General features: G+C 35.1%; 1 protein-coding gene and 1 long non-coding RNA gene across 2 annotated transcripts in view; one reads left to right on the top strand and one right to left on the bottom strand.

Annotated features, from left to right (window-relative positions):
- KCNH5 (potassium voltage-gated channel subfamily H member 5) overlaps nt 1-14,600 on the top strand; it is a 273,633-nt gene that overhangs the window by 176,392 nt on the left and 82,641 nt on the right. The window lies entirely within an intron of this gene.
- Nucleotides 444-6,152, bottom strand: LOC111097070. The gene is made up of 3 exons (XR_005363372.1): nt 5,323-6,152; nt 3,298-3,319; nt 444-2,888 (listed from the first exon to the last, which is right to left on the bottom strand). It is a non-coding gene; the product is annotated as an uncharacterized LOC111097070 (long non-coding RNA).

Raw genomic sequence — 14,600 nt, 5'->3', positions numbered from 1 at the left:
TGGCTAATTGAAGACTTGGGGAGAGGTATGACAGGTGACTTAAAGTACTTTAGGCTTCAGTGATCTAGCTGCTTCATGAGAAAAGTAACTCCTTGCTAGTGAAGGATACAGGCAGAATGTAGTACAAAATCAACTTGCACATACTGCCACTAATTTAGTAATATTAAATATATTACATGATGATTGTCTCTGAATGAAGTACCATTATGTATCATATCTTATTTCAAATTCAGACACATATATTCAAGATATCCTATATAAAAGTTATAGAATAAGATTCTACAGTAAGTCAGTAATTATTTTCACAACAATTTTTATTTTTATTAAAAAAATTTTTTTTTTATTCATTAGAGACACACAAAGAGAGGCAGAGACACAGGCAGAAGGCAAAGCAGGTTATCTGCAGGGAGCCTGATGCGGGTCTTGATCCCAGGACCCCGGGATCATCACCTGAGCCAAAGGCATATGCTCAACCACTGAGCCACCTGGGTGCCCCCCCCCCCAACAATTTTTTTATTAGTACATCTATGTATTGTAGTTTTACAAATGAGACTAATTTTTTAAAAAATTCTTAGAGTCACAGAATACCTGATGGGGCTAAGCTAGACCATGCCCAGAGACAAATGACATATATTTTCTGTGGTTGTTAAGTAACCTGTTTGTTGAGCAAAAGAGACTGCTTAGCCTGTCCTTGTAAGGGACTACTCCTCAGCCTGTTTGTAGAGGCATCATGCCCCAAATTCCTGAGAACTCTGAACTTTCTACCTGTCTAGAAATGTGGTAAGGGAACTTAACAATTGTCATGGCCACATGTGTGGCTTATTTGTTACCCACTGAAATAGTGTGAAGCATTCAGAGTCATTATGGACATCTCTCTGTTCTAACTGACCTACAGGCTTTCTCTGAAAATGTAGATTTTATCTGAAACTTCTTTCCATGTGTTGGAAATTAAAATAATATTCAAGGGTTTGAGAGAAACATGACAAGTAAAGGAGAATTTTCTCTGATAGTTTTTCAGAACATTCAAGTGTATATATAGTTTGTCATGGCTTTTGGCATGGTTAGGAGTGCTCCATGCAAGATTTATATTACTGTTAGCTGATATAATTATTAGTAAACTTTCTGTGGCCAGAGAGTAGGCCATATTATTTTGCTCTAGTAAGATAGGGAGACATAGTATGGCTGAAATAAACCCTGAGGGACCCAAACTTCTCTCCAGGAATATTAAGTGTATTCTTTTCATTTTCTTTTCTTTTCTTTTTTCTTAGAGAGGGAGAAGGGATAGAGAAAAGAGGGTAGAAAATCTTAAGCAGGCTCCATGCCCAGTGCAGAACCGGACACAGAACTCGATCTCACAACTCTGAGATCATGACCTGAGCAAAAATCAAGAGTCAGACGCTTAACTCACTAGGCCACCCAAGCATCTTTTTATATGCCATGTTGAAACTACTTGAGTGCAGTAGGATGGGCCAGCTTGTATTTCATTTTCTTACCAATCTGCCACTAGTCTCTGAGGAAGGGACTAAGAAATCATTTGATATCTATAGTCTAGGAAAGAGAAGATGGACTTGTTTATTTAGGGCAATGGATGACTTGCTCAGTAACATGGCTTTGTACAGACCAGGAAGATTGGGTTTCATTTCATTCTTCTGTGTTCACTTCTATTGGAGATATAAACACCCATCTTACTTACTTGTCCAGAAGATGAAAAATACTCTTGTAGTATCTTCATAAGAGAACAATAATAAGTGCTAACAAATAATTTAGTCTATGGCGGTTATAATTTATTTCTTCCTTTACCAGTTATAAATTATGAGAACTTGGTCATACCTGGCACCATTTCTAATCTTGATCTTTAATTTTAGTATTTGGTGCATACTGTCATCTTCAAATATAGATGAAAATAGAACCTCAATTGTAGAATAATTTGGATGAATAAAATATTTCTATATACATACACACTAAATACAAATATATTTTAGACTTAGGGGGAAAATTAAATCATGAATGATTCCACATGCTGCAGACAGTGTTAATATGAGTAGGTGTGTGGATCCAACCTGTTATTTTGTTCTGAGCTGCCTCGATTGATTTGTTTTTAAACTCTCACTAGAGTAAATCTGCAGAAATGTCTATTGAAAAACCTATTTTTGAATGAGATCATAGTGTTTCCTACAACATTTGCAGTTTACTAGACAAAGGTAGAATTATGCAGATGGTTGGATTTTATAAACTGAACTTAAAAAAAAGATGTTGCCATTCCTGTGATTTCTGTTGTATTTGACTGTACTTGTTACATTTGATTTTTCTTCCAGAGCTCTGTGGCTTTCTATTCCTTAGCCACTTTCCCATCTCTCTTCTGGTTCTTATGATAATGCCTGAAAGATGCCTGTATCTTGACTCATGCTGATTGTTTTTTTAATTTGGGATTCATTTATAGTCTATGAAGTACCGAAAAGCCACTTTTAGCTCCTTTACTAGTCGTGCCAAATAACCATAGGCATCTTTGTCTGGCACAGCAGAAGGCAGCAAGAGGGAGGAGAAAATAAATACATTAAAAGAAAAAGAAAAACTGTTATGTAAGAAAGAGATTCCGCTAGTTGTTCACTGCCAATTGCCTGAAATGCTGCTTCATGCCCTCCTCCTGGGCATGGTCCTGGAGTCAAGGAGAGGAACACATGGCTATGCAATCTGGTGGCTTTCTCTCAGGCTTTGTTTTTATGAGTCTTGACCTGTCTTGAGACTAGACCTTCAGGCATTCTCTTCTTTTGTCACATTAGCGTTTTTTCTGATTTCTTTATTTGTGGAATTTTGGTGAGAAAGTATTCACTTCCCTCATTTCTCCTGGGGTATCTTTGAGATACAGAAGATAGCCATTAAAAAAGGACCTATAAAAAAAAAGGATCTATATCATGGTAGAATTTATAAATGGAGAAAAAGCCTATCCTTTAAAATTTACCTCCACCTCAAACAGAAATATGGTTTTGTAGGATATTGTGCAATTGCTATGGAGTGGAAAATAAAGATAGACACAATCCATGCTCTTATGGTGTTCAGCATCTCAAGGGGGAGGAAAGACTTAAACACTAACAGAGACAACATATGATTCCAAATCATAATGATTCTTAAAATACAACATGGGGAGCTACGCAAGATTTTTAAAAGGGGGGGGTGAATCTAATTTAGGTTGGAAGGGTATGGGTCAAAGAAGGCAATAGAGAAAGCAATAGAATTTGGACATGAAAGCTTGTTAGAAACTGAAACTCTTCACATATCTTATAATAAAACACAAATTACCTGTGTGCTCATCATAAAGTTACTGGTTTGAAGATGGAAAAGAATAGAAAGGAGAAAAAGCAAAGATCCATTAGTCCATTAAGTACTAATAAATTATTAATTAAACAACATTAATTAACTGTACATGGCCTGCACATTCCATTTGCCGTAGAATAATTTCAGCTGATAATTTCAACTGATCATTCACATTGGTAAAAATCTCACTCTAAAGCCAATGACAAAAAAAATAAATAAAGCCAATGACAACACATAAATTGATATGGGATGTACTGACCTCATTAGTACCCTAATCCTGATTAAACCAACCAACATATATCTGTTTAGAACTGGATCTACTGCCTTTGTGGGCAAGTGTCAAAGAATAATACATTCATGACCTGAGAATAGCTTTATTCATTCTGTTATCACTTCTGCCAAGGATGAAAAATGTTAGAAGAATATTTTATAACCATCTTGTCGTTCCAAATAAAGTTTCTCTACTCTTCCAACTCCTCATTTTCCTGTATTTCCAAAATGAATCCCATTAGCATTGATTGGAATTGCATTGTTATAATTTCAGAGTTAAACCAAATAGCAGAGACTATCTGAAAACTTGTACAGGTCAGTCAGGATGAGATATATAGTAGGCTGAGGAGAAGCAATTATAGAGCCTTCAGGAGGCTGAGGAGAAGCAATTATAGAGCCTTCAACTCTGCACTAGAGGAGTTATAGATAATTCCTCTAGTGCAGAGTTGAAGGTTCCACTCCTGGAAGCCAACGTGAAGATGAATGGATTCCACAGTTTGGGTACAAACTAGAGGGTGGTATAGGTGGGGTACGATGGACAAAATGCTAGGCCAATAATAAGGAGACTTGAGTTCTAGTCAGCTAGTCTCCCAGTCTAGTTGTCACATTCCATTTAGATGATCAATTACTTTAACTCACTCAGATTCAGGATATCTATTCTTTCATGATATTTTGATTTTTCAGATTAAAATTTAAACATATATCTGGGAAGTTTTGTGTGAAATATTAGTAGTTTCCTGTTAGCACCCAGGAAGAAAACATAAGGCAGTCTAATTTAAATAGTATAATATTATTAACCCTGTATCAAACTTTATCTTGGGACAGTGAATGAGAAATCAATGGGAAGTAGCCTTCTTAGGAGAAACCAGTCACCATTAGCAGAGAAATAACCAAACCCAGCCATCAAGTCACACCTAGAGGTTTCACTTAAGATTCCTCTTGTCTAGGGCACTATTTAAAATGCTAGTACCTCCAAAGAGACTTTCCCTATTTAATCTGTCAGGTAGTACTTGGCTTCAGAGTGTATTGTAAAGCAGTAAAATCAATGGTCACATAATTTTACATATGTTTAATGATTCATATAGTTCAATAAATCACAGAGCACAATATGATTAGAAGCAATTCCTTTATTTAACATTCTCAACACAGTTGAGAACCGTCCTTCCATATGGTAAGAAAACAAACAGAAACCAAACCCCAGATCCTCTTTATTGCTAATGTTAACACTTTATTATCATTTTAATTTTCTGTTAAAAAGACTTTGATTTAACAATGGCTTATTAACTTTGTAAAATTGTGTATGGTTAGGGGAAAAATGGAAAATTTTTTCTAAAAGAAGGTAGAATTGTCTATGCTGATAGCTGAAGCCTGACAAGAAGTTTCATCAAGAGTTCATAAGTATTTAGATAGATATTGATGTATAAGTTGATGTTTGCTTTAAAGATCTATTTCCTGTCCCAATCTCTCTCTTTTTTTTGTACAAGATTTATTTGTTTATTTGAGAGTGAGCAAGTGAGTGGGGTGGTGGGGGGGCGCAGAGGGAGACAGAATCTTAAGCAGATTCCCTGTTGAGCATGGAGCCTCACCTGTATCTCAGTCTTATGATCTTGAGATCATGGCCCAGGTGCCCCTGTTTCCTTTTCCAATCTTGAAAAATAAATTTTGATTAAGCCTCTAGATTAAAGACATTGTTCTAGCAGTGCAATAGTGAATGAGACAGTCCTGTCACAGTGAACTTACATTCTTACTCTGCTTTCTTTGACCTACTGATACTGTTTTATGGTTACACCAAGAGGTACTTGGCCTCCGGGCCTGGAATACCTGGAAGAATGCAAACCAAGAATCAGAGGTAATGGAATACATATTTAGTCCATGTAATGCAGAGAAAATGTCTGATTCTGATTCCCAGGGTTTTGACTCCAAAGTCAATGTGCTTTGCCCCACACCACTCACCTATTGTGTTCCACGTGCTATGCCACACTCTGGAGATGAAGCTCTGAGAAAGATAGGGAGGATTCATGACTTATGAAACTTACAGTTTAGTGGGGGAGACAGAGAAGAACATTAATATTTTCCAGTTCCCTAATAAAGATTTTAACGAAGCGTTAGTGTTCAAGGTAAAAAACATATTGTATGTATTTGTAACTTTGGTTTTTTTCCTTAACATAGAGAAGGATGGTTCTCACCTGCATTGGGAATGGTGAAGTAAATGCATTATTCCTTTTTTTTAAGTGCACTATTCCTAAACATGCTGTACACTGTGATGCATTGAAGTATCTGAGTTTTTATAAGCATATTGCAATTACGTGATCTTTGATTGTTACTTTGCAATAATGATAGCCAGATAATAACATGATTATGACAATTCTTGCTTCTGTTTTTATTAATCAGTAAGAGGTATGTAATTTTACTAAACTGAATTGGTGTAATTACAATCAGGAACAATGAAACTTGGAATTTTAATGAGCTTATGCTACCTAACTTGGTATGAATATTAGATTAATATTAGGGTTTCCCAATACTGAAATAAATGTTCTTATACTCTTTTTTTTTTAAAGATTTATTTATTTATGATAGACATAGAGAGAGAGGCAGAGACACAGGAGGAGAGAGAAACAGGCTCCATGCCGGGAGCCCGACATGGGACTCAATCCTGGGACTGCAGGATCGTGCCCTGGGCCAAAGGCAGGCGCTAAACCACTGAGCCACCCAGGGATCCCCCCAATGTTCTTATACTCTTACTGGTGTTGGGGTTGAGAAAAGCTGCTTTCATTTATACAAGCATTTAGTATGCAGCATTTCAAAAATATATACAGATTTTATTTTCTTAAATTCCCTTGAAGAACCTAAATTTTCTTAAGAACTTAATACTTTAGGAGTGCCTAGGTGGTTCAGTTGGTTAGGCATCTGACTGTTGATTTCAGCTCATGATCTCAGGGTTCTGAGATTGAGCCCCAAATTGGACTCCAAGCTCAGTAAGGAGTCTGCTTGGGATACTCTGTCCTTCCCTCCAGACTCTCTCTCTCTCTCAAATAAATAAATAAATAAATAAATCTTTTAAAAACGTTAATATTTTAATGCAAATTTCAGAAGGGCATCAAACTTACTGCTTATGTAAGACAGATATACAACAAAAACATCTGGTTCTATAATCTAAATTTGGTGAATACTAGAGCTAATATTCCTGATACTAAATTTATCTTTAATTGGTTTTAAGAAAGTTCTTCAACTGAAATCTTTCTATATGCTCACAGAGAATTTCATTTATTTAGCTTTTTGAGGGTTACTGTTAAAGTTTCAAAAATAATACAAAAGATTTGAAAGTAAAACAAACAAAAATCCCCAACAGTCTAATTTTCTTTCTTCATACTTCATTTTTAAAATAGTTTAAAGGAGATTCAAAAAGCGTTGAGAGAAAAACCCAAATATTGATGTTATGACCTTTACTTTCTAAGTAATAAAAAATGTGACATGAGATTATCACGTAATCTTAGTATACCTCTATTGTCTCTATTGGCAATGGCACATAAGAATGTTAGTGGCAAAATGTGCCTTGGTTCACAGAAGTAAACTTTCCAGTTGACTGAGACTTGTACTTTCCTGCAGTTATTTAAGGACCTTGTGAAAAGCCTTTTAAATGTTAGCATTTTCCTTAATATTTATATAAAAATATTACCTATTACATAAGTTATTAAGACACTATTTTTGTCACAAAGTAACACTATACTGCCTCATGAATTTAGACACGTTTTCTTTTTTTTCTATAATCCCAAATATAACAGAGAAAGACAGTTTAGTCATTATGATATTATGGATAACCTCTTAAAATAGCTATCCCAAATGCAATTTATCCTTATGTTTGTTCATATTTGTATTGACTTTCACACAAAATTATAGGCTTTTCCTAAATTAAAATCAGTATAAAATAAGACAGTGCATCACCCAACATAAACACATACACATGTAGATAAACGGTTAAACACCATAGAAGTGTCTGGCCACCTGGAGTGTCATTGTTACTGAAGTTGATCATATTGAGCTTTTGGTTTTCCTGGCAGCTGAATTAAAAGAACAATGTTTTTGTCTAATAAAGGAAGCAAACACATTTGTCTAAGGAGTTAAATATTTTCTTCCAGCATTGAATCCAAAAAGAACTTTGCATGTGAGACTTTTTGTTTGCAAGCAATAAAGCATATTAGTCAATATCAGGTATCTACAAACTTTTTGTATAAAGAACCAGATAGTACATCATTTAGACTTTGTGGGCCATATGGTCTTTGTCTCAACTACGTAACTTTGCTGTTGTGGTGTGAAAAGAGTGATAGACAATAAGAAGTAAATAAGTGAATATTTCTGTGTCCCAGTAAAACTTTGTTTGTGGACACATTACTTTGCATTTCATATAATTTCAAGTGTAATGAAGTACATTTTTCTTTTGATTTTTTTCCCCCAACCATTTAAAAATGTAAAAGCCATTCTTAGCTTGGTGGCTGTACAAATACAGTTTTTTGGGTCAGATTTGGCCTTCAGGTTATAGTTTGATGACCTCTGCTTAAGATTATTGGATATTTAGTCAGATTGCACCAGATTTCTATCCTATTCAAAACTGCAGCATCTCCACCCCTAAAATTCTTAGGTACCTTCCCTGATTTAGCTTTCTTCACAGAACTTCTCATAACCTGAGGTATTATATAAATAGTTCACTTCTTTGTTAAAGAATAAGAATAATTCTTAGAATTATTAGAATAAATATTTCATGCAGGAAGGCAATTTGCCTCTTCCCCCCCCCCCCACTGCTAAGTAATTAGCATCTAGATAGTAATTGGTACATGGTGAGGGCTCAATAAATCTTTATTTTATCAATAGATATAATTCTGGGGTCATAAGGGCATATCAATTTGGAAAGCATTAGTATATAAAAGATTATCAACACCTAGCTATGATCATTCAAAATGACATTATGGCTAAGAAAGAGAAAAGAGTATAAGATCAAGCTTTGAGAAGCTCCTACAGGTAGATGTCAGGCAGATGAGAAAGGACTAGAAAGAACACTGAGCAGTAGCTGGTGATATCAGATGAAAAGTGGAGATACTTGATTTTATGTAAGCCAAGAGAGAAAATGAACAACTGTTTTGAAGTCTTCTAAAAGGCACATAAAATAAAATGTGAAAAATTCCATTTATATTTTGCAACATGGAGCTTATTGGTGGACTTGATAAAAACAGATTTACTAGAGTAGTGGAGACAGATGCAACATTGGAGTGAGGAGGAGTAATGTGTAATAATTAAGACAGTGTGATTTTGGCATAGGGACAGTCAAATTGACATATGGTAATGGCATAAGATAATGAGCCTAAAAATTACCCAAACATATGGAAAGATTTTAGATGTGTCAGAGACAGGGGAATGTAGATCTGTGGGAAAGGTCAGACCATTCAATAATTATATCATTGGGATTAATGGTTAACCATATGGGAAAAATTTTAAATTTAATTTTTCCACCCCACAGCAATCAATTCTGGTCTTCAAAGATTTAAATATTAAAACCTGTCATTTTTTTCACAGAAGTAGAAAAAAATTCTAAAATTCATATGGAACTACAATGGGCACTAAATAGTCAAAACAATCTTCAGAAAGAACACACCTGGAAGTATCACACTTCCTGATTGCAAAGTATTTGCAAATCTACAGTAATTAAAACAAGATGGTACTGACGTAAAGACATATAGACCATATAGAGCCCAGAACAATTAATTTTTGACAAGAATACCAAAGAACATAAAATGGGGAAAGGATAGTGTCATCAACAAATTGTGTTAGGAAAACTGAATATTTACACTCAAAGGATGAAATTAGATCATTATCTTACACCATATACAAAAATCAACTCAAAACTAAAGATTTGAAATTAAGGCCTGAAACTATAGTACTCCTAGAAAGAAACACAGGGGAAGCTTCTTGACATTGGTCTTGGCAATGATTTTTTGAATAACACCAAAAACAGGCAATAAAATTGGTAAAAGACAAGTGGAACTACATCAAACTAAAAAGTGTCTGCATAACAAAGGAAAACATTAAAAAAGTAAAAAGGCAGCTTATGAATGGGAGAAATATTTGTTAGCACGACATTTGATGATGAGTTAATATCTAAAATATATAAGGAACTCATATAATTCAATAGTAAAAAAATAACTCAATTAAAAAATGGACCAAGGACTTGAATTAAACATTCTTCATAGAAGACCTACAAATGACCAGCAGATATCTGAAAAGATGCTCAACATCCCTAATCAGGGAAATGAAAATGAAAATCACATTGAGGTGTCACCTGGTGTCTATTAGAATGGCTGTTACAGTTAGAAAGAGAGAGATACCTGTTGGCAAGGATGTGGGGAAATTGGAACTCTTGTACACTAGCTGTGGGAATGTAAAATGGTGTAGCTGCTGTGGAGAATAGTATGCAAGTTTTTCAAAAATTAAAAATAAAACTACAGCGGTGCCTGGGTGGCTCATTCAGTTACGCGTCATAATCCCAGGGTCCTGGGATGGAGCCCCATGTCAGGCTCCCGCTCAGTGGGGAGTTTGCTTCCCCTTTTCCCTCTGTGCCTGTCCCCACTCATTTGCTCTCTCTCATTCTCTCTCTAATAAATACATAAAATCTTAAAAAAAATAGAACTACCATATGATCCAGCAATCCTACTTCTAGGTATTTATCCAAAATAATTGAAATCAGGATCTCAATGAGATATTTGCCCTCTGATGTTCACTACAACATTATTCACAACAGCCAACATGTACAAAAAATTTAAATCTATTGGTGGATAAATGGATAAGGAAAACAGTATACACATACAAAGGAATAATATTTAGCCTTAAAAGGAGGGAATCCTGCCATTTGTAACAATATCTATGAAACAGGAGGACATTATGCTACGTGAAATAAGCTCACAGAAGGACAAATACTGCATATTCCGTTTACATTAGGTATCTAAATAGTTAAATTCTTAGAAACAGAGAATAGAATGGTGGCTGCCAGAGACTGGGAGAAGGGGCAATGGTGAGTTGCTTTCCACGTGTATAAAGTTTCAGGTATGCAAGATGACTAAGTTCTAGAGATCTCTACATACTTGGAATACTGTGCCTGTGGTTAATAATACTCTATTGCACACTTAGACATTTGTTAAAATGGTACATCTCATGTTAAATGTCCTACCACAATAAGGAAAATAATATGTAGAAAATCTTTGATTAAATATATTTTTAATTTCTTAAACATGACACAATTTGACTAACAAAGACATATTAATAAATTTAATTTTAGTAAAATTAACACTTTGTTCATCAAATTATACCACAAGAAAAGTGAAAAAATAATCTACAAATTGGGAGAAAATACTGAAATATAATTAATCAGTAAAGGATTAGCCTCCAGAATATATAAAGAGTTCCTATGAATTAATAAGAAAAAGATAGATAACCCAGTAGAAAGATAGAAAACAGATAAAACAGACACTTCTCAGAAGAGGAAATACAACTGAAAAACATAATCTGACCTCTAGATTCCCATAATATAATCGTGGCAGCCAAACTTTGCTCACAAATCTTCTTCCCAAATCTTTAGACTAACAAAGAGAACAAATAAAAGTCACCCTTAGAGTATAGCTAAGCTAATGCTCATATAAGAGACAGGGAATAGCGTAAATATTTATACTGAACTGAACATTTTTTACATGTCCAAACCAAAAGAGTAGACTCTGGGATGCACAAGAGAGCTGGGAGTCAGGAGGAAAATATACAGAACAGATGAAGAGGATTGTGGTCTTAGTCATGATGGAGGTGGAAAACAGTGACTGGCATTCTGTGTCAGAAAGAACAATCCCATCCAGAATGTAAAATACTGAGGACAGGGCTGAGACTTAGTGGACCAGAGTACATGCTTTTGTGGAATTGAGCAGGTTGGGGTGTGCTTAGGAGAAGAATAAATAGTTTGGGGAAGGCCATACTTCTGGGGAAAAGGAAAACCTTGGAAGACTGATGTTTTTCTTGGAAGCTTTGTGGTGACAAGCTGAAAGGAAGTGTCTGAAGAGAAGAGGATCAGATCCAAATTGTATTGTTTATGAAGAAATTGCACTTAACTGCTGAAACAGAGAAGGGTGCCTTTGAACTAAGCAATCTGGTAATATACAGAAGATTTCCCCCCTGCACTCTTGCATTTCTCACCTCCTCCTTCCCTTACACACAGAGGACTATTTACTTTTGCTGGTTAAAAAACATAAAAATGATAAAAAGTGGAAAAAGGAGAGTTCATATATAGATTTAGTATATAAAGATACTGGAAAAGAAATCAGAAAATAAAACTTTCAACATGAAAGCACACTCCTACAAAAAGCTATAGTACAGAAGAAAATGGATTTAACATGCAAATTAAGTTAAATATAGTAAAACAAGAAATTTAAGATAAGGAAGAACTTCAGTCATAAATCCAAAAAATGAGTGTAGAAAGAGAAAGAGAGCTAATCAAAGTCAGAAAATAAACAAAGGAAAAAAGATAATCTTGCAAGCAAGACTAAATTACAAGTGCCCACATTTTATCTTTTATTATATAATAATAGTTATAAGAAGATATATAGAGAATTAAGTAAAAGCAAAAAAAAAATTGATGAAACTGAAATACACAAAGAGATATACCATGGGCATACATGTATTAGAGAAGACAGGCATAAAGACCCAACATCTATTAAATTCGTGCCTATCAAACATGAAATAAAAAGAACAGAACTGATGTTTAAACAGTTTTATAATTCAATAAAGCAACTTAAAACAAAACCCTAAACTACATACCTGGCCTACTGCATACTGGGGAATATGGACTTGTTATCATAAATTTCAGTGTATGTCCTATATACCTTGTAAATGTCCAGAAAATATAGTAGACATCCTAGGTATTGACAAGTGCCCATTTTATGTTCATTGTTTTAAAATAGAAGTATTTATCAGAATTGTGTGATATTATTTAGCCAAAGAGAGCTGAATCACAGATGGGGTTTTCATAGATAACATAAAATGGGAAAGAATCATACAAAGTGTTTACAATAAGGAACCATAGAAATCTATGCTAGACATTTGAAAAATGAAGACAGGAGAGGTCAAATTGGTAGAGAAGGTGTTGGGGATGGTCAATAGCTTGGAGATCTTAGTGGGGTTAAGCAAGTGCTGCTGACAGTGTGTGTGAATATGATATTGGGTGTTTAGAGGCATTTACTTCTACAATGACTGAACTGTCCACACCACCAGTCTATAAATGTTCTAATACGGTGCTCCATGACAGTCTGTACCTTGCATCAGGGAATGAGCTTTCTTAGTCAGTCTCTCTGAAATAGAGAAACTTTTGAGAGGGCATGAGCTAAATGCAGAAAATGATTGCATTTATTATGAGAGTGAGTGTGATAAGATCAAAGGTCAGTTTGAGGAGGAGGAAGGATATAAGATTAGAAAGGTCAGGGCAGTGGATAGATGGCCATGTTGCTGTAAACTGATGAGGGTGTTGTCAGGTAGTTGGGTTTTACAAAAGGTGCCAGAGTCTGGGGATCTTTTAGGAAGTGTTTTCAAAAGGTCACCTGCTGTTATGAGAGCCATAATAGATAGCATTCTGAATCAGGCTTAGGGTCTGTAGTCAAATGTGCCTGACACTGTCACAAGTTGACCTGGGATAAATTTATGTTAATTATCTCTGTATCCAGAAGTAAAGGTATGTTATAGAAAGAGCAAAAGGGCTTTGAAGTCACCCAAACCATGGATCTGTTAATAACCTTTGTAAAATGGAAAGAATAGTACATACATTGTATAGATTTGGTGAGGATTAAATTGTTACCGTTGTTTCCTCTTTCAAAGTCTGAACCAATTGAATCTAAGGAAACAATATTGAAATCTCTGTTGAGCTGGGTTTGAGCCTTAGTAGTGGAATATTTGGTTTGCCACTCAGCGAAGAAAATTTTAGATACTGTGATTTTCATAAAAAGGCCTGAAGCCGCTCACCATCGTAGGAAAGATATCTTTTAAGTCACTTTATGCTTCCCCAGACTGTTGCTCATATCTCGTTGATAAAGTAGTAGAGGTTTTTTTGTTTGTTTATTTGTATTTTGGTTAAGAGATTTTAATAGATCAGAAGCTTCTGAAGATAGTGACCGTGTGTTGTTGTTGTTTGTCTACATCCAAAGACATAGCTTGTTTCTGGCATTCATAGGTGACCATCAATCAATGAGCAAATGAAATAGCAAACAATGACAAAACTGTTTCAGAGTGCTTTGAAGACCTCTGTGAACTTAGAGAAGGAGTTATTCCCTTTTTTTGGAAACTGCTCCCTTGGTGTATTAGATTAGATAACTTTTGCAAATCTAATATAAAGGATTCATTAAAGGGAAAAATAATAGTGTAAAGATTCTGTTGAGGTAGAAAACATCACCAAGGGCCAAACTCTGTCTAAATGAAATTTGCAAGAAAGTTTTGAAGTGTTCTGGGTATTTAAGAAGATGGAACTAGTATATTATAGATAACTCTGTTATAAAATGCAAGGTTGCACATTGATTTCTCAAAGCAAAGATTTTTTTTGTTAAAACCCTTGATGTGTTGGGTTGTGACTAATGCATTAGGTCAGAAATTTGTCATTGGGTCTGCTACCCTGGAGCAGAGGGACAAACTAAAATTGTCCCTGGTGAGATTCAGCTCATCTTACTGCCAAGCTGGCACATGTAGATCCAGGGACATGAACAGCTCTCCTACCAAGTGGCTTTCTCAAGTATTTTGGGCTTTATAAAAAGTAGCACTTAATAGAAGTGTGTTCATGGAAATGAACCCTATACCCTGTTATTAGTTTGTATTCCAGGGGTCCTGGCTGTTTGGAGGGCTCTTTGTCTCTTCCTCAAAAGAGAGAAACAAAACTTTTAGCTGTTTCTAAAAAGAAACAGTTTTTATTTTGAGGTCATTGTAGATTCACATGCTTGTAGAAAATAATACAGAGA

Source organism: Canis lupus, chromosome 8 (assembly GCF_011100685.1).
Source record: "Canis lupus familiaris isolate Mischka breed German Shepherd chromosome 8, alternate assembly UU_Cfam_GSD_1.0, whole genome shotgun sequence".
In the NCBI taxonomy this organism is placed as follows: domain Eukaryota; kingdom Metazoa; phylum Chordata; class Mammalia; order Carnivora; family Canidae; genus Canis; species Canis lupus.
This window is presented reverse-complemented; position numbering and strand designations above follow the sequence as displayed.